The 25850-nt window shown below is 33.0% G+C and overlaps 1 protein-coding gene across 4 annotated transcripts in view; it reads right to left on the reverse strand.

Annotated features, from left to right (window-relative positions):
• Nucleotides 1-16938, reverse strand: part of LOC125075074 (P protein-like) — a 55157-nt gene extending 38219 nt beyond the window's left edge. For 2 of the 4 annotated variants that reach the window (XM_047686661.1, XM_047686662.1), the window contains exon 1: nucleotides 16837-16938. The gene's annotated coding sequence lies outside the window, so the exon portion shown is untranslated. Of the gene's footprint in view, nucleotides 1-16782 lie in introns of all 4 variants that reach the window. The other 2 variants (XM_047686659.1, XM_047686660.1) reach the window with 1 other exon arrangement.
• Between the last annotated feature and the right edge of the window lie 8912 nt (nucleotides 16939-25850).

Below are 25850 nucleotides of genomic sequence, written 5' to 3' on the forward strand. Positions count from 1 at the left end.
CCTGTAAATTTCCCACTGCTGGGCTAAGGCCTCATCTCTCTTTCAGGAGAAGATTTTGGAGCATATTCCACCACGCTGCTCCAATGCGGGTTGGTTGAATACACATGTGGCAGAATTTCGTTGAAATTAGACATATGCAGGTTTTCTCACGATATTTTTCTTCACCGCCGAGCACGAGATGAATTATAAACACAAATTAAGCACATGGAAATTCAGTGGTGCTTGCCTGGGCTTGAACCCGAAATCATCGGTTAGGATGCACGCGTTCTAACCATTGGGCCATCTCGGCTTTGATATTTTTAACTTTGCCGATTCGTTAATTCAAATTATTTGTGAAAAATACATCAATAAAAAAAAACATATTATTACACATATATAAAGATGATAAAAAAGCGTGGAGCTGATAGTAATTGACTTTCAGACAGGATAAATAATATGCAAACATAATTGTATTTAATTTACATAACTTTGTATTTTAAATAAGAGTAACTCATGAGTTTCTTGTTGGTTCTTCTCGGTAGAATCTACATTCCGAACCGGCGGTAGTTTCACTTTATATAGTTCTGTAAAATGACGTTACAAAAGCCTTGCTGGAAGGAGGTTTTATGGAATTTGTGGAGTCAAGAACTTGACGTTATAAGCTTGTGCTTTTTTGTTTTGATACATTAATAATTGTCTCTGAATCTTTTAAAACTATAATAAAATTATGGTTATAAGTCTTGTTATAAGTGACTGACTAACTCATCACCAGATATCCACAGCTATAGGTCCGATTTACTTGAAATTGGATAGCAAATATATAATAGTATTTTAAATGCATTGTCTGATGCAGCTGTAAGAATTATTTTAAAACTTATTAATTCGAATGGGTAATAACTTAGTATTGAAATTAATAAAAGCACAAAAAATATACAAGTTTTAACAACTCGCGTTCTTGATCAACATAAGCTAATTGCTTTTATTAGTTTTCCATCCATCCAATCACGTGTACGTTGACTGCATCACTTAAATCCAAAAAAAAAACGTCGAATAAATTATAAAATATAGATATTTTTGTAATAAACAGTGACTATCATTAAAAAAAAACATTCTAAAGGAAGTACAAAAAGAGAAAAACGAAATATCATATTGGATAAGGCTACGTTCACACATGTAGCGTAATTTTGGCCCATGGTTATTCCCATGGTTTTGTCGTTTTATCAAAAAAAAATTGTTTTGGATACGTATGTCATAAATCTAAATCTAAATATTCTCTATTTGAAATAAACATAACGTTATCACCGATTCGGTAAGTAGATTCTACCGAGAAGAACCAACAAGAAACTCAGTAGAGATACCCTTTTGTCATCATTTTAGTTACAGAGCATATCCATAAAGTACCATTAAATTTTTATTTATATCCTGTTTGGGAAACTTCTAAGTCAACGCTTTTTTATCTATAATACAATCTTGTATTGAGTAATATGCATTATTTTGCAATGTTTTTTTGGCATGACCTTCATGAGCGTGGAATTTTATTACGGAACTATTTCCGTGCACCGGGATGGATGTGTAGACTGTGAAGTCGGGAACCAGGTGTTGTTAGTTTACCTTTCCTCCTCGTGTCTATACAATGATTGTCACTGTTTCTTTCAAAAATATTTTTTTATTTTATTTTATTTTCATTAGTACAACCAACAGTAGATACAATATCACATCCAAAATAAAAAGTAAAAAATTACATTTCAAAATTATCAAGGCAAAAGTTCTACTACTTACAGATAGTCTCACCATGCATTATCATATTACACAATGTAATTATTTAAAATATAAATTAAACATAAGTAATTATTAAAATAGAGATATAAAATACATTATTTAAACTAATATATAGTAAATAATAATTAATAAAACCGATAAGACAAACCATATGATTAGAATTGAGAACAAATAGAAAAAAATTTTTTTCGATTGAATTGAGGGCGACTGTCTTGACATATGTCTAAATCGTTTACTTTAATACTGATGGTGATGTATAACAATGATAATCTCGATATGATGGAATTCCTACCTAGTTGTGAATATTATTTATTTTTGTGAATATGTACAGTGTACATAATATTGTTGTAAACACTTTATCAAAATCATCTCGAAGGTTGTCTCGAGCTCAAACATTATAAATAGACCGGACAGCTCTTTTTTGCAGAATGAACACAATATCGGCTTCTATGAAAACCACGATTAGTTCAGTTTTCACATCTGAACTCACTTCGGCTATCGCGACCCCAAAGCAAAATGTTGTAAGACCTTTACTAATATACACTGAAAGGAGAGCTTACCAGTGCCTGCGACTACACATGTTCACTTTAAAATCTCCTGGGAAACTAGCTAGTCTCTAAGAATAGGCACCATTAACCGTAATTCTGATTATTTTTCTTTATCATTTAATGACCTTTAATTATTTTTTTCTTCATTTGATAAAATATTGCGCATGCTGGGCCAATTTGATGAAAAACTTTATAGTAGATAGTTCTTGTTCTTTTTCTCCCTACATCATACCTATCTTCTGTCTCATGTAACGGAAAGTGCCTAATTTTGACGCATTTTTAAAATCATCCTAAAAAATATTTGTTGAGAGTTATAATCGTTCCGAGTATGTGAAAAACTCCGGTTAAATATAAAATGATTATTTCAGACAGGATAAGTGTCTATCATCACAACACAGTGTGATACCGCCTTAAGGATAAAACAAACCGGTTTAAACCAGTTCAACAAATACTCCATCACGAAGCATGTACGAGGATAGATTCATAGACGATTCTTGGAGTGTATCTTCTTTTTATCTAGAAGGTAATGGGACATATGAACCATGAAATGGTACAACCTTTGAATTTTATACGGGTTTAATGACTCTAGATCTATGAGGCCCTGACCCTCTAGGCCAAAACAAAATGACCGAATAGCCGATGATACCTCGTTGCCTGTACCCTCTCTGACTTAGGTCAGACAAAAATACCCCCAGTACAAAAAATAAACATCAAAATTGGCCAAGTCGCTTAGGCAAATATATGAATATCATAAATACATAAATAAAAACATACTCTATGTTGAATATGACATATTATACGACAATACTTTATGAATTCGCTACGAATGGTCATTGTATGCAATTCCATATTTATTATTATAATACGTAAGCTGCGTTGAAATGCGCTTGCGCATGTTTTATTCAACTATCGGACTGTTTATGTATAATATATATATACAGGTTATCTGTATATAATTCCCTTGAGCGAGGTGTGAATTCTTTAGATTTAAAATCTTAAGATTTTTGCAACTTTTCGAATTTGGAAAAAAATATTTACAGAAAAAACCTCGATTATCTGAACGCTGACTTAGTTTATACGAACGTTAGCTCGTTGCAGACGTTCGTTAATTAAGAACTGACGACTTTATAAAAAAAATAATAGCATTTCACTTTTTTTTAGGTGTTTAATATTACAACGTATAAAGATTCATATTTTAGTTACATACTAATGTCAAATTTTAATTTAATGTGAAAAATTGTTGTTTTTGTTTGTTCTTGGCCCATAAAACACATATTTCGACTATCCGAACTAGTCACGGTCTCAATTAGTTCGGATGATCGAGGTTCTACTGCTTTTCGCATTCAAATCAAAATATACTTTATTCAAGTAGGCTTTTACGAGCACTTTTGAAACGTCATTTAACAAACTATTTAAAATAAAGCTACCAAACAACAACTTTTTGTTGTTGCTTTAAGCACGGTCCAGTTTCTGTCCTGGACATTATCGTTTGTGTAACTCTTTATTTCATTCGTCATATCTGTCTTCGCTTTTAGTTTAATATATAAATATCTGTAATATTTGCTATCATGTAGTGCTGTTGCGTAGCTACAGCTTTCTGCACGTCGCAATACTGCGGCGATTCATCTTGGTACATTTCGAACCAGTGGTAGCTTTATATTGAATATCATCCTGTGAGATGTAGATTCAAAGGTGCTTGAAAAACTACCATGAACTTTAACTAACATGACTTTCTATTTGAAATATTGGAAAAGAATAACTACTGAGTTTCTCCGTAGAATCTATAGGTGTCTGATTGATTATAATATTAGTAAGATGGTTTTTTTTTATGGCTTGGATGTCGGACGGGCATATGGGCCACCTGATAGTAAGTGGTCACAACCGCCCTAAAACAAAGGCGCTGTAAGAAATATTAACCATTCCTTACATCATCTATGCGCCACCAACCTTGGGAAATTATGGAAAGCGAATATCCCCGCCCATAGACATCTGCAAGACCGGCTTTTAAGAAACATGTATGCTCATTTCTTGAAGTCGTATCGATTCGGAAAAACCGGAGGCGAAATCTGATTCCACAGAATGCAAGGCAGAAAATGGCTATAAAATCGCGCTGTTGTGGTAGTGGTGGCCTTCAATAGCTAAGTTAATAATTGTGATATATGTCTGTTTACTATATTCGACCGACATTCGCTTACTTGAACGATACTTCTATGTCCTTGATTAAGTTTAATGAGCACTTCAAGTTGAAGGTTATTATTCTAATTAGGCGTGTTAATAATACTTTATAATACGTATTTTCTATTCTATAGCTATATAAAGAAAAACTTACCACAGAGTTTCAAATTTTAGAAATGGCATGTGTACGATTGATGTAATTTCAAATTTCAATGAATATAAACATTGACAAGTAATGTTTCTTTATAGATATGGACTTGATTAAAATAATATCTAATTGTAAATAATGAAGCAGTATAAGATGAAACAGAATTCATTCTTACAGATACACGGACTATAATGATTAGGAAATAAACATACTGCAAAGACATCTTACCTGTCCGCATGAGAAAGTATAAAGCAAAAAGATTCGCGCAAATGTCAGCGACATGACGTATGTATCTCTCATACCTAGCAGTAGCTTTCCGGTTGTAAAAGGGCGGAGGATGTATGAGGTCCTCTAATTAAAGGCTTAACCTTACATCTTAGTTCTCACGATTGGTCGCGCTTTGACGATGTAAGGAATAATTGATATTTCTCAAAGCGTTAATGATTTTGGCAGCAGTGATCACTTACCGTCAGGTAGCCCATTAGCCTGTCCACCATTATAACCACCACCATATTTAACTAAATAAAAATGCAATGCACACTCTCAACGAATAATCTGCATACGATCGACTGACAGGGTACTTCTCATCACGTTACAAAATGTAGAACGAAGTACTACTCGCTAAATTAGGTTTTATATACAACTTCTGGTTTCCGGACTGCCATTGAGCCGAGAAGACCTGATGATTAAGGGTTCAAACCCAGACAGGCACCACTGAATTTTTACGTGCTTAATTTGTGTTTATAATTCATCTCGTGCTCGGCGGTGAAGGAAAACATCGCGAGGAAACCTACATGTGTCTAATTTCAACGAAATTCTGCCATATGTGTACTCCAGCAACCCGCATTGGAGCAGCGTGGTCGAATATGCTCCAAACCTTCTCCTCAAAGGGAGAGGAGGCCTTAGCCCAGAAGTGGGAAATTTACAGGTTGCTAATGTAATGTAATGTGTTGAGAAAATTCCCTATCGAATATTTCGGAAATGAATGAAATATATTTAATTATTATTATTGACCCGACAGCGAATCAGGTTTTGATTGCGTTACATATACGCTCATAGCGTAATTACGGGCCGCTAAGCGATGTAAAAAGTCGCATATTCGTTCCTGTCCCCTTGGGCTATTGTTATCCCCACTCTTAATACAAGTATTAAGCTTAAATAGAGGTGCAAATAGAAATATTAGTAATTCCTATGAGGCGTTGCGACTATTTTTTTTAATTAATAAGTTATTTTGTTACGATGGCATTTCTAAGCGTTCTTAGCTCTGTAAGTTTCATCTGCAATTGTTTTATAGAACGCCATTATGTATTATTAATGCTTATGTTATGGTAATTGTGATGTCATATATTAACGGAATTCCGTTAAATATTCTGTTTTTGAACAATTTCGTACAAATCTCATACAAAATATCCAATTGGTTCGTAAAATCGTAGTCAAGTATCAAGATTTCAAATGGCCTATTGCATTTTCAAGCTTTTACCAGCACTTTTGAATCTACTAAGTATAGTTTGTTAAATGACGATTCAAAAGTCATTTAAAGTAAAGCTACCACCAGTTCGAAATGTAGATTCTACCGAGAAGAACCGGCAAGAAACTCAGTAGTTACTCTTCTTCAACATCTAAAAATACAGTCACTTTAGTTAAATACAATTATATATGTATGTTAAGTCTCCTGCCTGGAAGTCAACAAGCATTAACTCCACGTTTTTTTATCATGAATATAATATAATCTTGTATCGAATAACATGCCTTCTTTACCAATGTATTTTTTATGAATTGACTTGAATATATGAAACGGCAAAGTAAAAAATGATAATCAACTCATTATATTTTTTTAATAACCAGTTTGAACTAATTATTTGTTTTCATAAAACGTATAATTACTCATTTACTAATTAAGTCAGTTGTTGTAGTGTTATTGTACAATTATGTAAAAAATTATAACGTATTTTGGTACAAAATAAACTACCGATATATCGACACGACATCTTCTCCGTGAAGTTTATCACGGAGGAGGTATTATGCTATACCATTGTTACAATAAACTCGCCACAAGATGGCGTCCATACCTTTCAATCGATAGGATAGATACTCTTTTTATTCGGGTTCGTCTAGCTAACTAGTCGTCTTCAAGTGTTAGGCATAAAGAACTAACCAATGTCCTTCCTTGAGGTCAAACTTGCTTCATATCAAATGTAATCAAGTTAAGTTCAGTGGTGTGGGGACTATTCATTTATTACCCTCCCCGCCTATTATAAGAAAAAATAAGAATTGGCCGATCCCCTCCCCCCAGTTTAAAATTTGTTAAGTAAGAATCTAAGGGAACAACGAATACACGTTTGGTTTATTTTAATGTATATGTTTCAAAGTTTTTTTTTAAATTAATTAACTTAGCGCATTTTTTGACCTTACGTAAGAACTATCGAGACTCCTTCCCACACCCTTGTAAGAAAATATAAGAAATGGTCGACCCCTCTAAACCTAAATCGTTTTAGGTAATAAATGTGTGACCATCTTACGTAACAAACAGTGATTTAGGGGGGGGGGGGTTAAGGAGTTTGAATAGTTCTTACGTCATCATCATCCTCCTGCCCTTATCCCAATTTTACTTGGGATCGGCGCAGTATGTCTTCTTCTTCCGTACTTCTCTGTCGGACGTCATCTCACAAGTAACATTCTTTCTAACCATATCGTCTTCCATCGATAGTTCTTACATAAGATCAAAATAATTAAAATTATTCGAAAAAATGCGGGAAACCGCGCGATTGCTTCGAACCTTTGAAATTACATATAACACACATTTCAAAAAAGTTGTTTCTTTGAAAAATAAACAGTTAAATTCATAACACAAGTGCTTTACATTGGGATCAGAGTAATGTATGTGATGTTGTTCAATATTTACAATTAACAAAAATAAACCAAACGTGTATTCATTTTCTCCTTTACATAATAAATATTAAACAGGGAGGAGGGGGTCGGCCAGTTCTTTTTTTTTCTTATATTGGGAGGAAAGGAGTCAAAAACTAGCGAAAATAGTCTTACGTAATAAATGAATGGTTCCTAAGCATACGCGGCTTAAGAACTTCGTTCCAAAAGTACATATTATTGTATGTGTCAACTTTTGTGACACTCAAAGTTATATATTTATCACAAATAGATATAATAAAATACATTAATAAATGTATTATATCAATAATCAAATAAATATATAATAAAATATTTCGTTAAATCATTTAGTAATGGCGCCATTTCCAACTGTCATTATGTTTCTTTTTTTATCTATTAGACAAAGGTAATCGCGTATCTGACAGTGATTGTGACTATGATGTTAATTTGAATGCCAATCCATGCCAAGTATTACGAAACGAATATAGTTTATTTATATTATTCGTTGAATATAATATAGTCGTATTATAGTTACGTAGATAGTCACAATTATCTTTGTTTAATGTAATCTATTTTATAGCCACGATAAGATTAATGGCTTCTGAATACATAGGAAATTTTCAACTTTGCATTTATTTAATATTAGATGCGTTGGCTGTATGGATGTGAATCTTAGTTAAAAATCGCATGTCGAATCTGGCCTCTTCTAAATTTCGTGTAATAAAATTCCGCTAATATTTTTAACTTTGTTGCTACATAAATTCAAATAATTTGTTAAAAATACATTAATAAAAAATGTATACCATTCAATACAATATTATATAGATGACAAAGAAGCGTGGAACTAATACTTACTGATTTCCATATATAATTGTATTTAACTAACATAACTTGGATTATAAATGTGAGTTTCTTCCCGGTTCTTCTTGGTAAAATTTACATTCCGAACCGGTACTAGCTTCGATTGTAAACAAATTTCAAAAAATTAAACTTGTATGTCCGAGGAATCATAGTGACGTCATATCGACATTTTTGGGGTGGACACGCCATACGTTACATCATTTTTGTCGGACAATTTGACCACTTTTTTTAAATTAATTTTATTAAAAAATTTCAAAACGATTTTTTGAAATTTTTGTGTATATACGGAGAGTCATAGTGACGTCATATCGGCAATTCCAGGAATCGAGCATTCGAAAACGCAGCAGCGCCGAAACTTTTCGCATCAGAAAAGTTTGTCGGACTCATCGCCAAAAAGGCGATATGTGTCAAAACAATTTATGGTCCTTGTACTGGGGCCAATTAATATAGTTTTGCAAAATGAAAATTCAAAAGTGCTTATAAAATTCAACTCTAATAAGTATATTTGATCTTGATTCGAATTGTTCGTTTTGATTAGGGATCTACAAGTTACTTACGAAAGGTTAAAGTTACATATTTTTCTATTTTATTTTGTAGTGTACATGTATTGCTCATTAATGTTGTGTACGTGGTTCATTAATATTCCATATCAGTGGATGTATCGCCCTTAATAAAAACATAATACAATAGTGTTTAATATGTTTATTATATCTTTTCATGCTAAATAATATAGATATATCTATATATAATTTACAATATACGTAGCCGAATGGGTTATTGGGCAAACTAATTCTAAGTGGTTATTACATCGCCAATGTCCTACCAACCTTGGAAGCTAGATGTTACGTCCCTTGTGCCTGTAGTTACACTGGGTCACTCACCCTTAAAACTGGAACACAACAATACTAAGTATTGCTGCTTGGTGATAGAATATATGATGAGTGTATGCTACCTACACAGATGGGCTTTCACCGAGCCCTACCAAGGAATAATTGCCTTTTACACTTTGATGTGTAATATTTGGGGGTGAAAACGACAAAACAAAATATCCTGATCATGTATTACTGGGAAATTCGAAACCCATAACTTATGGAATCAATGGGAAATGTTAGCCTCATTTAAAGGAATATCATTAGTGAGAAAAAATTGGAGCCACTCATAAAAAAAACAATTAACCATCGTTTTTGGAAAAAGTGCTCATAAAGGATTATCACTTATAATTATTAATTATTTATTACTGTATTCATTAATATTATCAATATTTCGATTGATTAAAGTAATGAAAACACGCAGTATCCTCTGATTTCGTTTATATTCGTTTTTTTTTTTTCAAACTATCTATATAAAGTATTTTTTATTTACATCGAAATATTAAATAACACAATCCTAAGGGAACCTTCGGCTTAATTTTGCAAAATATCCATCAATAAATTCAAATCATATAATTGAATTATTTGGATTTTTCCGAAATTTCCTAGAATTATAAAGGCGAATATATCAAAATGTACTTTATAAATGTGTCATATAAATATGGTTACCTTCTTAAGGTAGTGTGTGTACATTCATGTTCCATATTCATCGAAATCTATTGATGTCCCTCAATTCAAAATTCTAGATATCTGTGACGATTTCAAACAGCTCGCTTGTAAAACTTGGAAACATCGTTTGTGTTGTTATTGGCTTAATGTTGTAACGTCCGAGATAGCCCTATTAATAAGGTTATTCATTTTCAAAAGTAACTAACAAATTGTCGAGCCGAGATGGCCCAGTGGTTAGAACGCGTGCATCTTAACCGATGATTTCGGGTTCAAACCCAGGCAGGCACCACTGAAATTTCATGTGCGTAATTTGTGTTTATAATTCATCTCGTGCTCGGCGGTGAAGGAAAACATCGTGAGGAAACCTGCATGTGTCTAATTTCAACGAAATTCGGCCACATGTGTATTCCGCCAACCCGCATTGGAGCAGCGTGGTGGAATATGCTCCAAACCTTCTCCTCAAAGGGAGAGGAGGCCTTTATTATTTATTATTTATTTATTTATTTATTCATAGGTACACAAACAGAATGCAATCAGAACATACATTAAAATTACAAAATTACACAATTTTGAGCTAAATTACATTCCTAAGCATGTGTACACGGCATGCTCATATCAATTATATATAATGCAGTCTGGTACTAATTTATATTATAATCAAAAATTAATAATTTATAGAAAACATATAATTAAGATAAATTGAAATTATGTAACATTAATAATTAAATTATCTAAAAAACATTGAATATTTATTACTATTAAACTAATTAAACTAATAACAACACATCCATTTGAATTACGAGATTAAGATAGTAAATTAAATAAAATAATCATAAAATAATACAATTATCGAAAAAGAGCAAGGACTGAAATTTATAAATTCAAAATTAACTGTCAAAAAACCATTAAGTATTTACAGTCTATCATTGAATCGTAGATATAATATTTCTTACAATGTTCTTAAATTTTGGGAAATTGGGATTGAATATGTCTAATATTTCACTGTGATTTAAAAGTAACTCGTTGTAAGTACGACAAAATCTAACAATTGGATTATAATATGAGGTATTATTACTGTGAACACTGAGTACGAAACTATTCAAGTGTGCACGACGGGATCTAAATTTTGTATTAAAATTAATATATGATAACAAGGCAGAAGAATCAATTTTAGAGTGAATTATTTTGTGTAAAGTGTAGAGGTCGTTACACATACGTCTTTGTTTAAGTGTAAGCATATTGAAATAACTCATTCTGTCATCATATAGCTTTAACTTCCTTTGTAAACCCAATTTATGACATAAGAAACGAATAAACTTTTTTTGTACACGTTCGATTTTATCAGTGTGAGTGATATAGTTAGGAGACCAAACAGTTGAGTTATACTCCAAGATGCTACAAACTAGGGATTTATAAAGACGTAGAAAACTGTAAGGATTTTTGAAATGCTTAGTGACTCTGTAAACGAAACCAAGAAGACGTGTGCTCTTATTAATTATGTAATCATAATGACTATTAAATCTCAACTTCTCGTCAAACAAAACACCTAAATCCTTAATGATGGTCTTTCTTTCCAGGCAAACGTTATTCAAATTATAGTTAAACTGAGATTTATGCTTTTTATTTGTAAAAGAAATAACATTGCATTTGTTAACATTCAACACCATTTTGTTTTCTTTGCACCAAATATCAACACTATTTAAATCTGTTTGGAGTATCATAGCATCCTCGAAATTATTAACAATAGTGAAAATTTTAAGATCATCGGCATATAATAAGCAAGGAGATTCTATTCTTTCAATTAGATCATTAATGAAAGTGATGAAGAGTAGGGGACCTAAATGAGATCCCTGTGGGACGCCGGAGGTAACCTTAACTGGAAGAGAAACTTCTCCTTTAATAGCAACTAACTGGCTTCTATTGTCAAGGTACGAGACTATCCAACGCAGTAGGTCGCCGTGGATACCATATTGCTCAAGTTTAGTGCACAGTATTTTATGATCAACTCTATCAAACGCCTTAGAAAAGTCAGTATAGATAGAGTCGACTTGTAAACGCTTGCCAATAGCACAGCACACGTAATTTTTGTACTCTAGCAAATTCGAGCAAGTAGATCGATGCTTAATGAAACCATGTTGTTTAGGTGAGATAAATGGCTCAAGGTGGTGATATAACGCATCATAAACAATGGATTCAAATATTTTTGCTAAGCAAGATAATATACTAATTGGCCTATAATTTTCACAGCGAGATTTATCACCAGACTTGTGTATTGGAATGATGTGCGCGGTTTTCCAGACGGATGGAAAAATACCGGAACGAAGTGATTTTTCAAATATTATTGACAAAGGCCAGCATAATTCGTTTCCACACATTTTGATGAAAATTGGTGGTAAACCATCGGGCCCCGCACCCTTGTTTACATCGAGTTTTTTGATTTTGCTAGAAATTTCTTTTTTATTTATTTGGATAGTACTGAGAGCACTATTATATTTAGCTTTATCCCAGCAGTGGGACATTTACGGGCTGCTTATGTAACAAATTGTCGCTTCTAAATGACGACTGTAAGACAATTATATCATCCGCGAGTGAAACGACTTATTTCTTTACTTACTTTTTAAAAAGAGCTTTGAGCAAACCCGTAGGCACCATCTCATTCATTTAACCGCCAAAAGGGATATTTTTATGTTTTTCTAATGAATAAACTTACATGCACATTAAAATAGATCACAACTTTTTTATGTACACACAACTCGCTTATGTGTGTTAATATAAGAACGTCATAGTAGGAATTACATATACCCTCCAAGTTTTACTATCGGTGTTCATTGGTGTGAGTGAGTGACCTCCCTGCTTACAATTTAAGATATTGTGGTGTGCGTGCTTATGACTTGAGTTGTTTTAGTGTGCGTAAGACTATGAGTAAAGACAGCAAAAAAAATCACAATTTATTTTAAGTTTTTGTGAATTTTATTTTATTAAAAATATAATTATTTAAGTGGTTTGCTTTCGTGTTTGAATAGATTTAAAACAATATTCAAATCAATTCAAAATATACTTTATTCTAGTAGGCTTTTACAAGCACTTTTGAATAGTCATTTAACAAACTATTTAAAGTAAACCTACCACCGGTTCGGAATGTAGATTCTACCGAAAACAACCTGAAAGTAAACTGTATCGTAAAATATTAATACAGAATAGAGTTAATGTTAATATTTCTTATATATATAAAAAAAAAAACAAGAATACGTTAACAACTTACAATGAATGAATTCGTTTTTTAAACAAGGTTAAAGTACAGAATACATTCGTTTCGATAGGCGTTTATTGTCAAACAAATACGATAAAATGGCGCGTGTTAAAACATAAGTCGACACATCGTTAAACTAAGAATAGTTCTATTGTGCCACACAATGCGTTCCAGCAGATCTTCTGGCTCAAAATAACCATACCCTTTATACAAGAATAAGTCAATAAGTAACGATAGTCTCTCACAGATATCTGAAAAATTTAATCAAGTGATTCCAAAGACTGACACTTGCAATCTGTATAAGTTAGACTAGTTATCGACCGAGGCTTCGCTCCCGTTGTAGCATTTGGTCGTCTGGTTTTTGGTATGAAGGGCTTACTTGAGGTTCCAATTTCAAGAAAATGGTTTAGCGATTTGAGACAGAGTTACTTTCGCATTTATAATATTAGTAGACATTATAAAAATGTAAATTTGAACTTAGAATATGCCAAAATTGGACGCGATTTTACGTGCTAATTAGTTGCCAACTTAAAAAATTGCTCTAAAATTATCATGCGTTCAAATTTGCGTTGGTAATAAAACGTATTACTACCTCAGCGTTGACGATCTACAATAAATATCCTTAACAAGGAATTAAGTGTATCTTATGGAAGTATAGAAGCAAATCAAAACAAAACAGCCCTATACAAAATAAAGTCGTTATTCAAAACAGAGCTAATGCAGAAATCAGTTAATCGAAACATAAAAGTTGATCTACGGGCGACGTATTTTACCATAAACTCTAATACTTTACAATGTTTCCGACGGGATAGCCTATCAGGATTTTCTTGATGGTAGGGTTGTGTGCAAGCCCGTCTGGGTTGGCACCACCCACTTATCAGGAAGGATCAGATATTTTACCGCCAAATAGCAGTACTACACCATAGACAATGGCGCTGTAAGAAATATTAACCATTCTTTACATCGCCAATACGCCTTGGGAACTAAGATGTTATGTCCCTTGTGCCTGTAGCCACATTGGCTCACTCGAACTGCTTGGCGGTAGATTATCTGATGAGTGGGTGGTACCTACCCTTTACGTGCTATCCGAGAAACTTGTACAGACTTCCAACAACGGGCTGTTGGTGAGAATTTTGAGAAAAACCTAATCCATTTTTGTCGGCCCGATCTGGGATCTGCGGCCTTATATCCAGCGACTAGACCAACGAGACATTGTGAAAATCATAAATTTTATAAGGATACCGAAGTACATTATTACTGATTAATATTTAATTATCATTTGTAATGAGACACGTACTATTAAAATAATTAATGATATATTTCATTATGATACATTGCAATCACTTGTCGTATAATATGAATTTATATAAAGTATAATATTTAAATATATGAATAAAGATTTGGGAAATAAAATAAGATTTTAATATGAGTGGGTTGTACGTAGAATTCCTCGTACAAAAGCCTTACCAAGATATATTGATACAACAACCACTGCCCGCGACTTCGTGCGCGTTTGAATTTAACAAAAAAGTTATCGTTTTAGACTAAGTTACTCCTCCTTATATCATCTTTCTGCCAGTGGAAGTCCCGTCAAAATCGGTCTAGCCGTTCCAGAGATTAGCCGGAACAAACTTACAAACAGACAAACATTTAAAAAAATGTTTGGTATCTGTACCTCTGTACCGTTTATATATATACATATGCATTTAGTAAAAAGCGGTTATTTTAATATTACAAACAGACACTACAATTTTATTATATGTATGTATAGATTACTTCTAACACGTGTCGCTGTCTAATAGGAATATATCAAATCATTAAATACTCGGAAAATTGTCTTTGTCGTAATCTCTTTGTCTTTGATTAGTTCTATGTAGTATCTATTATATTTTTCAGTACGGTATGACGAAGTTCCGATGCCCCAGGCATCACATACTTAATGCGTGAGATGGGGGTCTTATGTCCAATTTAAAACCACAGGAGGACCGCAGTTAGGATGGCCTTGCACTGATTTAAGCACTAGCGACAAGAGTGGGGGAAGATCATCTTTGTCCAAGGGGAGCTATACTGACCCAAAGGCGAAGCATAGCACGGAAGAGACTCAGGATACGTTATATCAACACGAACCCGCAGCCTCTCCGATCAATGCCGAAGACAGACATCTCAAGTAATTTTAGTCTGTAAAAATCCCACATAATCCGGTCTCCCCTACCCTAGGGGCCTGGGTACCTTTCTGAATTTGAGATAAGCAAAAAAAAAAGGTTTATGCCAAATAACTCTGTTATACTAATTTAACGTATACAGTGTATAAATTAAAAGAAAAAGTAAGTCAGTACACAGTGTAACTACAAGTACAAGGGACGTAATATAGGGATATACGGAATGGTTAACATTTCTTCTGAATTCGAACCGATCTAACGGTTCCTACGTTTCCAAATTTCTGTGAAGCCTTTTAAAAATCATTTTAAAATAAGTATTAAATACTTAAGTATATTTTCTATGTTGTTTTTTTTCTTTTAATTGAATCCTATTAGTGAAATACTCTGTCTGTGATCGTACATACCAATTGTACTATGGTTTAACATTATTTACTGGCAGCATTTTGTAGTGCCGTGTAAAATGTAGCCAGACAGAGTACATTAAGAACTTTATTGACAACCTTTACATTTTTTAGTAAATGGAAAAAGTATTGTTATATTTTCTTGTTTTTAAATAATAATAATTACCACACCTACAGTGTCTCATTAAATAACAGTTTAAATAATCATTTATATTATCAATTATAAGTACTATTAATTTCATACATTTTGAAACAAACGAATTATGCCAATATTGGTCCAAACAATTTTTAGTTGAAACTTTATTAAATCTATAACTCCTCGCCTTATTGTCTCCACTGAGGAAGGGCTGGTTCATTTTCTGACCAGAATATCGGAATTCAAATCTTGACATAATTCTACGCGATCATGATTAGTACAGTAACTTTTATTTTTTATCTGTATATAAATGAGGCCTTTTTATCTATATATAAATAATTCTTAAATAAATATGTTCACTTAATTCTTATACTATATACTATTACTAGAGAAACCCGACAAACACGGCGTGTGGATAAAATTAATTTTAAATATATAATTTATTAATTTGTAAATTAACCGCGACATATAAATATATGTTAATAGGGGTTTTTTTTACAGATGTTTTTAAGCTTACATACATCTTTTGTATATAGGTAAAGCTTTTGTATATCTCTTAACGTTTCTACTTCTAGAGTTCTCAAAGACGTATTCGCTCAACTGTGTCTTTTATGACTTATTTTAAAATTGTTCTCAACGAAAACCCCCTTTATATTAACGGGATAATATATAGATAATTTATGTTCACTGAGAACGTTCATTTAAATGTTGCAGTGTTTTTTATATCGCATAACTAGTTTCTAAGATTCCTTTTTACATCCAAAATTTAGTTCTTTACAATATAGGTTCCTTAGTTTGTTTACTCAAATGTGAAAAAATGGTTAAAAATCAAATATAATTGTATAAATTAAAGTATCATCATAGTAAATTAAAGCATAATAATAGAACCAAAGAGTATTTATAAATTAAATTATTTAAATACCAGACTGAAAACATTAACACGTTGATCACGTAACACAAAGAAAAAAAAACAAACTTGTCACTATCACACAACAAGGCGGTTGTTTTCCCGCCCGTTTATTGTCAAATGTCAAATATTTATGAAGTTTTCGATGTGGAACGCACGTACGTTCCCTGTGATGTGTTTCGCGCAACTGGCTGTTTGTGTTTAGTTATAAATAAATATTGTGTCGCATTTTTATCAAACCGTTATCAATGACTTAGGAAATATGTGAATCGTAATGCATTATTCGTTGATATAATTATAAGCAATGTTTTTGAGTGATTTCTAACTAAATGAAAATAAAATCAAAATATTCTTTATTAAAGTAGACTCGTAAAAGCACTTTTGATTCGACATGTTAGTGTTGAATTGATGCAACGCTACTACCGGTTCGGTAAGTAGATTCTACTGAGTAGAATTGACAAGAAACTCAGTAGTTACTCTTTTACATAATTTTAAATACGGAGTATGTCAATATAATAATATTTTAAATTTTTTTTTAGTTAGCCTGAGGTTAAGGACTAACATAGACATTTAAGTTTTGTATTACTAACAAAATGAGTCGATGAAACTTGTAATAAATATTATTATATTATAATAAAGTGTAATTAAATATATATATATATGCTGAAATCAACAACATACTAAGTCCAGTATTGTATAAAATATATAAATAGTAATTTGTTTTTGTTTTATATGTTAAGGACAAACTCATTTCGTTGGTTAACGAATATTTGTATGATAAAAATCAAAATATACTTTTCTCTGTGTTTTATTAAGACATCTAATATCGTTGTGAAGACTACGAGTTTTAACCAAGCGTGGTAAGTTTCATTCATGTGCTTCGTGTGTTAAACACAAATTATTATTTCGTGCTCGTAAATTAGAGGTCTACATGTGTCCATGTAAATATGCACACGGTATTTCTTCATCTCATATAGTTTGGCGGATTGGCAAATTGGACACAGCTGCCCTGAGACATTGTCTGTTTAAGAAATATTAACCATCCCTAACATCGCCAACGTGCGACCCTTGTGTCTGTACTTACACTGGCTCACTCACTCTTCAAACGGGAACGTTCCTGCTTGACCGTAGATTATCTGATGATAGTTACGGCATTTTGAATTTAATCTTTATCAATTATAACAATGAATAAAATAAATATTTGCATATGTTTTGTATAAATTGAATATTGTAATTACTAATTTAACACAGAGCATAAACATTGTACAAATATTGATACTTTAAAATACACGTCACAATAATTTCAAATAAAATTCCAGTAGTATAACGTTGTTATCGCGCGACGTTGCTTGGACTTTATCTATTTCCCTCGAATCATTATTTATAATTTGAATTAACATATACATATATGTACGAACCCTTTGAGGTGATAATTGTTTTTTTTTCAAACATTTATTTTAAAGAGGGTTTTTTTCTGTAAGAAAATGCCACCCTCATAGTGCTTACAAAACATTAAATTTAACAAATTGATTAATTACATCGATTCTTAAAAACACCATCCACTAATTTGTACAAAACATGCGCTGGTTCTGATGTAGGGTCAGCGAGGACACTATTACATGCCCCCACCTCCCCGCAATAATTGATTAAGCGTAAAAAATAAATTCTATCAGCCTCATTACGAGCACACTCCATGAAGTGATAACTTATAGGAGGGTTTACTGCTTCGTTACGTAACGCGTTACGGCGCCAGTATGTCTGGCTTCTCTTTCTCTTACGCATACGGCAACGGTTGGCAATCAATAATGATACAAGTAATGCAATTAAAATTCAAGAATATTAACTTAGAATAAAGTATATTTTATAATCAATAAACTTTATTAATAAATAATCTTTCCTTACATTATCATATCAAAAAACATGAAATTTTAGTAATAACTTAAGCTTTTCTCAAGTTACACAATTTCAATATTAAATAGTTCGACTTAGATTAGTTCAAGTTATCACTTATGTCGGGGGTCGCGAGACGCACGCTTTATAATAATTCCTATTTTTTTTTATTGTCACAAAACGTCAATATTTACTAACCAAAAAAGAAAGTCCATTGAAAAATAGAGGAGGTGACAGTACTAAACTGTTATGTCTTTTCCTAACTATATCTTGTACAAGATCCATATTTCTATATATTCGCATAGTATAAAACAAAGTCGCTTCCCGCCGTCTGTGCACATAGATCTTTTAAACTACGCAATGGATATTAATGCGGTTTTCGTCAATAAACAGTGATTCTAGAGGAAGGTTTATATGTCTTCTTTTGTTTATCTTTTGTTAACTTTGAATATACAAGCGTATCAATTCGAGGTTGGTATAAGACATTGAAATTTGATTGTGTTCGCCCTTACAAAAGTTTTACTTCGAAAATATTCCATAAACAGACACAGCCTCGGTAGATTCGTTACATACTAGCAACTGTCCACGGTTTTGTCTTTGAGCTTAGATATAATAGCTAGCATGAATCGTAAGCACAGATGGGTTATAGAGTAAGTTCGTACGTTTACACTATCTGTCAAATGACAGTAACTAAATGGCAACTGAAAGGCCAATCCGCGACGAGCATCACATAACGGACCAATCGCGAGCCGCCTCTGCACCTCCGGTTCGTTTTTAAAAATTTACAACTGCGCAGGTCAAGGTTGTGCTCACGACTCATATCGCTTAACATGTCCTCTAGTGAAAACGTGGCTTAATATATAGCCTTAATAGTTTTATAATATACTAGCAACCGATCGCGGTTTCGCCCGCGTTTTGTGACTTTAGATAGTGTCTGTATTGTAACCCCTTACGAAACAATTTTCCATGACGATCTGTCGATTAGTGAAGAAGTCACGTAACAAACAAACTCTCGAATTAATAATAATATTCGTTTGGAAACGTCAAGTTTAAGGTTTTAATAATGTTTATATAACATTAAGGCTTTGTTATTTTAACATATTCTTTGTAAAAATATTTACTTTTTTATAATAGCGTCAAAGTCAGTTGAATGATATGTTACTCATTTGCCCTCGTTTTGCTTGTGCGTAATAATAAACGAGCAAAGATTGTTTTTTTATCGTTTTGGTATCGTTTGGTCACCAGCGCCCATATGAAAATGGCGCTGTAAGAAAAATTAATTCCTTACGACCCTTGTGCCTGTACACTGGCTCTTTCACCCTTCAAACGGGAACTCAATAATACTGAGTACTGTTGTTTGTCGGTAGAATATCTGATAAGTGGGTGGTACCTACCCGGGCTTGCACAAAGCCCTACCACCAAGAAACAAAGTTGTCGCCTACGGTTTTGCTCGAATTTTAGGTGTTAGGCATAAAAAAGTATGCCCTATTCCTTTGTTTGAGTTTTTCGCATTTATAATATTAGTAGAAGTACTCAGGAATAATGTAGCTTTCTTTCCGGCGTTTTTTTAGATTTGGATCAAAATTTTCAGAGATTATCCTACATACAATCAAAACAAATTTCATCTACGTATATTATTTGTATAGATAAACGCAAAAACTACTGAACCGATTTTGATAATTCTCTCACCATTAGAAAGCTCTTTATCCAGAAGTATACATATACTCTATGTTATATTTGAGTAGTGATAGGATTTCAGTCTGTACGTACTTTTATGGTCACAAACAAATTTCAAAGCGTAAGTAAGCGTAGTATTTGATATGCTTACAAGTAATTAACTACCTGAAAATCTCTAAAGAGGGGCGGGGGGGTCGGTTGCGTGAGGCTTGTTCCGCCATGTTGTTTCAATTCGTATCGATGAATATGATATATTTTCATCCACCATCCAGATGGTATTCTTCACTGCTGATGGTGAGAGAAATATAGTATATTTTCGTTTATAATATATTTTCGTTTAATAATCACCACTACACCATCTCGGATTTAGTATAATAATAATTAATGAAAGCTATGGACAGCTGTTCCAGGCTTATGTCAAATCGTGAGCATAGATTATACGATAGCGTTTGATAAAATTTAACACGACCAATTTATTGGATTAATTGAATAATCTCATATAATATATTTTTTTTATCTTTCATTATTCAGTCGAGGATTTGCTGCTATTGATTACATATCGCTGGAGGTAATCTGTTAGAACGAACTCGAAACTCACCTCAGAACGCGACCGTGAAATATCAGAACGTGATATACGACATTGATTATATAATAATTAAAAAGATTTATCGCATCATAATGCCTTATCACGTTAATTAGATTGTCAGTCGAGTGATATCGAAGTGATTTCATACAGAATAGTATTGCTGCTCTGTTTCAGTATCAGGCGTTCCTGAAGGTTCTCATCTCGGTCCTCTTTTATTAATTCGTCATGTTATTAACATTCAACGGCTTAATTAAAACTTCCGAATACTAAACTAATACTAATTACTCTAAGTTAGTTATCACAGTGAAGTTAACATAATAAAAAATATTTATTCTTCTTATCTCAAAAATATGATTGTGAACGGGATTACCGAGCTGACAGAAAGTGTTATATGTTTTTTTACACTGGCTTTAATGTGACATGCTGGGTTATATAGACTTTAATTTGAAGCGCTTTAAATGCTGTTAAACTCAAATAAGTACGACGACGTACGACGTACGAAGACGACAAATCCTAAGTGCTTTTCTGTAACCCTGATAATTTGTTTGCAAAAGTCGATCGGATCGGATCGATCGTGTAGTTCTCCCCTTTCCTTCACAAGCCTACACGTGTTAACTCTTGATGTCACCTAACTGTGACTCTTATCTTTGTCGCACCGCCAAAAATGGAATTCTCTACCAGCACACGTCTCCTCTTATAATCCGGGTTCCAAACGAGGTGTGATGAGGCATCTTGCAGGCCAGCATGGCGAGGGCAGCTAGTGCAGTTCATTCTCCCTGAATGTACTGGCCGTCTTCGAATTTGGACTCCACTTACCATCAGGTGTAGTGGAATAATATGCCTACCCGGTTAATAAACAGACATAAATGTACTTTCAATAATAATGAACTTTCATACAGACAAACTTTCGTTATAAGTAATATCTGCTTAAGTCAATGATTATCAGAAAATCTAAAACGTCTTGGCGATTCTTCTCGGTTCTCCACATCGATGGTAACTATACCCCTCATTAAACAATGTAACATAACGATTCAAAGTGCTTATGAGACTACTTGAATAAATAATTTATTTGGTTTTGATTGATTTTACTCTTTATTAGCGTAAGCCGTAAGCCTAACTACATATTTCCATATTTAAAACATCCTTTATATATTTTTATGTTACATATTATATACAGAAAAGTTAATAATTACCTTTATTATATAACCAATATTTACATAACATGTAATTTAAATACGCGCCGTAAAACGTTATTTGACTTAAAATTAAGACTATGTCAGAGATTTATTTGTAATATTTTTAGAGACCAAATGTTTTAATTATTTACTAAAAAAATATAATGAGATTGTTTTTATTTTTTGTCTATTTATTCCTCTTCTTAGTTTAATGGACAATCAATAGAAATGTTGTTTTCTAATTTTTTAACTTGGCCTATTAAAAATCTCCTATAAAAAACATTGATAAGTAAGGCATATTATTCAATACAAGATTATATTAAAGACTAACTGTGCCCGCGACTTCGTGCGCGTTGTATTTAACAAAAAAGTAATTATTGTAGCCTTAGTTACTCCTTATTACAGTGACATTCTGCCAGTGAAAGTCCCGCCATAATTGGTCCAACCGTCCCAGAGATTAGCCGGAACAAACAGACCATCAGACAAACATTAAAAAAATATATATTTTGGTATATTTACCGTGTAAACATATGTATTTAGTAAAAAGCGATTATTTTAATATGACAAACAGACACTCCAATTTTATTATATGTATGTATAGATGAAAAAGCGTGGACTTAGTATTTAGTGACTTCTATACAGGATATATAAAAATTCAATTCTTCTTTACTGACATACTCTATGATTAAAATGGTGGAAAAGAGTAACTACTGAGTTTTTTGCCGGTCATTCTCGTTAAAATCTAATTTCCGAACCGATTGTAGCCTTACATTTAATCCAACACTGACGTGACGATTCCAAAGTGCTTTAACGAGAATACAATAAAAAGAATATTTTGATTTTGATTTATTATCTGCCCGGAGTTGAAAAGATAACAAATTTCTGGTCATTTCGATACCGACGCGTGTTTGGAAATAAAAATGGAAAACCAATGGTCATAGAAATATAAAAATATAATTGATCTCTACCCTGATAAAGGAATAGAGTTCGTGTTGATGCTAGTGACATGCACTACCAACAGGTGGCTTAGTAATCCTGCCTGACTGAAATAAATTTAACATCCCAAGAGATATTCTTATTGTGAGGTATGCTTACATTGACCATATCCTTGAAATATCTGTATGAAATTCTTGTACTTCAGCATAGAAATCGATCGTCAAAATAAAGATTTTTGTGAACTACTAGCTGAATCTGCGGCTTAACCGGCATTTAAAATTAACTAAATAGCACACGAATACATATTTAACTCCCTCGAGGGGTGAATTTAAAAAATTTGTTCAGCGGTTTAAGCGTGAAGAGGTGACATACATAGTTACTTCCGCATTTACAATATTAGTATTCATGGCACGGATGAGCCGAGGTGGCCCAGTGGTTAGAACGCGTGCATCTCAACCGATGATTTCTGGTTCAAACCCAGGCAGGCTCCATTGAATTTTGTGTTTATAATTCATCTCGTGCTCGGCGGTGAAGGAAAACATGGTGAGGAAACCAGCATTTATTTATTTTATTTATTTAAATACTTTATTGTACACCACAAATTAAACAGATTAGCCTTATAGTAAGTGTATATAAAGAAACGATGGTACAACCGGCGGTCTTATCGCTTTAAAGCGATTTCTTCCAGACAACCGAGGTGATACGGAGTAGTAGCCAACAGAGAGATGGTAGGTGGTGTAAAATAGACTACATACATAGATACAAATAATATAATACATACATAAACTACTACATACATATAGCTAGGTACATAAATACATTTATACATACATATATACATAAAGTCATACATAAATACATACAAATATACAGATATATACAAATAACAAATAGTATCTAGTCGCCATTCAGTGTGAGAGTGTGAGGTAATAATTAGTGACTTTAGTTTTAAATAATGTTAAAGAGGTTGCAGATTTGATATTAAGCGGGAGGGCATTCCACAATCGAGTAGCCTCAGCCGTAAAAGATTTTTTGAAAAAAATTGTTTTCTGCACAGGTGGATTTAAAAATAAATTTTCAGATGAACGTAAGTTCATGTTGTGCCCGTCAATAACATTACGAGAATTCAAAAATTTAAATTTTTCTTTCAGATAAATAGGTGAGTGAGGATTGAATAACACACAGTACAGAAGACAAACAATATGTAGATTCCGGCGAAAACGAATAGGTAACCACTTGAGCTGAGTACGAAATTCAGAGACATGGTCATATTTGCGTAAGCCAAATATGAACCGAATAGCTAGATTTTGAAGACGCTCAAGTTTATTTAATTGGTCCTCATTTAAATCTAGATAGCTTGCGTCTGCATAATCGAGAATAGATAGAAGTAGAGAATGTGCTAACATAGTCTTAGTGGAAATAGGAAGAAAAGAACGGAGACGTCGTAGAGAGCCCATCGCCGCAAACATTTTCCTGCTGACTACATTTAACTGATGTGACCATGAAAGTGTAGAATCTAGATGTATACCGAGATTTTTGACCGTGGAACTATATGGTATAGTACAATTATCTAATATAATCGTAGTAGTCAACTCTTGAAATCATAGCGGTACTGCCAATAATAATGGCCTGTGATTTTGATGGATTGATCTTTAAACCATAACACTTGCTCCAATCACTGATTGTAGCCAGGTCATCATTAATGGCAGTGATAGCGCTGGGCAAGTTATCCAAGGTTGACTGGGTATAAAGCTGGAGATCATCTGCATACATGTGGTAGAGAGAAGAAATCTTTTGAGTAATAGAATTAATGAAAATTGTAAAGAGAATAGGAGCATGTGTCTAATTTCTACGAAATTCTACCACATGTGTATTCCCACAACCCGCTATGGAACAGCGTGGTGGAATATGATCAAAACCTTCTCTTCAAAGGGAGAGGAGGCCTTAGCCCAGCAGTGGGAAATTTACAGAATGCTAATGTATGTATGTATGAATGTAAAATGATGGCACTGACAAAAGCTATAATATTTAAAGCATATAACATCAAAATAGTATATAATTGATAGTAAATATAAAAGTCGAAAAAAAACTCTGCTGATATTTTTTCTGCATTGAAAAACAAAACTCACAGTTGTATCTGACGGTGATGTAACGATTTTCTTAATCTGTGATCCCAGAGACTGACACTTCGTCTAATCGAACGCTTCTTCCGCATCTTCTTCGAATCTCGAACTAGGTCTGAAGACAATGAACCTTTACTTGGTGGTAGAGCTTTTTGCAAGCCAATCTGGGTACCAACTATTCATCAGATATATTTCCGCCAAACAGCAGTATTTAGTATTTTTGTTTTCCAGTTTTAAATGAGTCAGCCAGTGTATCAGATACAAGGGACATAACATCTCAGTTCTCAAGGGTGGTAGGTATGGCGCATTGGTGTTCTATGGAAAGGTTAATTTCTTACGGCGCCAATATCTATGGACAATGGTGGCCTATTTGTTCCCCTACCTGTATAACAGAAGTAAAATAAATTCAAAAATATACAGGATGTACCAGAAATCAACTTCAAGCAAAAAAAAACAAAACATGGTCAAGATTCGTAGTCACAAAGCTTGAAAGACTGTCACAGGATGTCAATTTCTCGGTTTTTTTTAAAAGCCATTATTTTTTTAAATTATTTATAAATATTTTTTTTCTTATTTTTCTAATAACTTAATTGGCCTATCGCCCATTGCCGGCTTGACCTTGATTTCTGGGACAATCTGTATATTATTGAAGATATCTATTATTTTGAAAAATCTCAGATTTATCGTCCAAATGAT

This window comes from Vanessa atalanta, chromosome 29 (assembly GCF_905147765.1).
Source record: "Vanessa atalanta chromosome 29, ilVanAtal1.2, whole genome shotgun sequence".
In the NCBI taxonomy this organism is placed as follows: Eukaryota; Metazoa; Arthropoda; class Insecta; order Lepidoptera; family Nymphalidae; genus Vanessa; species Vanessa atalanta.